General features: G+C 36.4%; 1 pseudogene; it reads left to right on the forward strand.

The window, feature by feature from the left end:
• LOC116700869 (myosin-7-like) overlaps positions 1-2,083 on the forward strand; it is a 25,812-nt pseudogene that overhangs the window by 3,542 nt on the left and 20,187 nt on the right.

Here is a 2,083-nt window from a genome sequence, read left to right on the forward strand (position 1 = left end):
TTCTGAAGAGCTGATGGCCACTGATGTGAGCTAAATCTTAGATTCACATCAGCAAACATTTTACATTTCTTTTGAAAAAAATCAATTTAGAAAAAAATAAGGAAATACCAGGAATACTTTTTATATTTCATTTAGGAAGCCTTCGATGTGCTGGGATTCACTCAAGAAGAGAAGTGCAGTATTTACAAGCTGACTGGTGCCATCATGCACTATGGTAACATGAAGTTTAAGCAGAAGCAGCGTGAAGAGCAGGCAGAAGCTGATGGCACTGAAGGTAGGTAAGGTTGATATACATAGATGGGTATTATTATTATTATAAGAGATTTGGCACGGGGCAGATCTAGCTTATCTAGATCTAGATCTTCTTAACAGTTCTTAACACATAATTCTAATTCTGTCTAGGTTAAGATATACCTACATTAGTTATTTAGCTAAAACTAATGCAGATTATCACAACAGTCTTACTATAAATCATACCTATATAAAGATTATAATTTTAAGTTTTTGTAACTGTTTTAGAGAGGAATTGAATAAAATAAAGTAAATGTAAAGTAATGCCTTGAATAGCTGTTGTAACACTGGGTTGTCACAGGCAGCTTCAGAGGCAGCAGAGCAGGGCAATATAATTCATTCCAAATGGCGGTATGAGTGAAGTCCGCTAACGGTGATTAGAGTGCCGGGATGTTCACTTCTCTGCCATGTTCACTTCTTCTTTTTAACACATGGCAGACTCGCAAACTTGCCTTCAATATATTCTCCTGTGTACACAGAAGTGCTGTATTTAAATTACCCCTTCCAAATTAAAGAGGGTTTTCCTATAACCTACTTTGTTATACATCTTTGTATGACTGCAGGGATTTTACTACAAACAGCTAGCTTGGCAGAGGGTTGCCCAGGCAGTTGGTATTCTTGGTGAGTTAAATATATATTTATATTTGTTTTAGTAAAACCATTGTAGTAGTAGTGTAACAATAAAAACTGCGGGCAAGTATTTGATTGGACTAGAAAACTTACAAAAATTGTTTGTGATAGCCAAATAGAAACTGATGTATCAAATGTATCAACAACACCAAAACCCAGAACAAATTGTTATTAAAAAGTATAAACTATCATCACAGAATGTGTCAAATATATTGGAGTTGCAGTTGAAAAAAGGCAGCTTGTGAAAACTCAGCACAAAATGTATCAAAGAAAAGCACTTTTTAAAATATCTGACAATATGTTCCCACCTTGTTTTGTTCCACCATGTTTGTCACAGTCTATACTTTAAAGGAGAATTCTGGTAGATTTCAACACGTAGCTTCGTTTATTGTTTACACTGTTTTACCATGGCGGCCCACCTTGGTAAAATTTCTGCCGCCATGGTATAGAGCAGCCACTCTTTCAGCTGTTTATGAAAAGACATAAAGTAATTACACGACTCTGCAAAGCCGTCTGCTCTACTGAACTCAAGTGAACTGTTGGGGTGCATATCGCTCAAAACCAAGATGAAAAACGTAGCTAGTAATGCTAATAATGATGGTTTCAAGGTAACAGTCAGTAACTAACATTAGCACATTAGCCCGTTGACAGCAACGTTATTGTTCATATTTTTGAACAATGTTTCTGACCTTAGTCGTCATAGTGACTGAAAGTGTGATGTGAGATGCTAAAAAGAAAAACTACACACTGTTTTCTGGTTACGTTAATTTCTGATGTTCAACAACATTTCTACATAGTCAAATTGTTTATTTGGGAAAAATTACATTTTGGAATATTGGACTGTACGTGTTTGACAATCGACTAATGTTGACTTCACCGGAAAACAGGAAATAAACAGAGGTATGGATTAACACAACTTTAATGCCTTTCTGTCACATCTACTGCAGTCAGATTCGCTGTGTTCCCTCAGAAGGAATCACTGCATCTGTGTAGACACTTGTAATGACATTTTGAACATGTTTAGAGGCTAAACACAAGTTTAAAAACTTACCCTGTTTAAGCCTGTTTGGTGCTGACTCTAGCAGGGGGATAACACAGTGTAGGCAGCACCGATTGTTCTCATTTCTTTTGCTACCGACAGCACTCCAAATTTCCAAACAAC

The sequence above is a fragment of the Etheostoma spectabile genome, chromosome 13 (genome assembly GCF_008692095.1).
Source record: "Etheostoma spectabile isolate EspeVRDwgs_2016 chromosome 13, UIUC_Espe_1.0, whole genome shotgun sequence".
Lineage (NCBI taxonomy): Eukaryota > Metazoa > Chordata > Actinopteri > Perciformes > Percidae > Etheostoma > Etheostoma spectabile.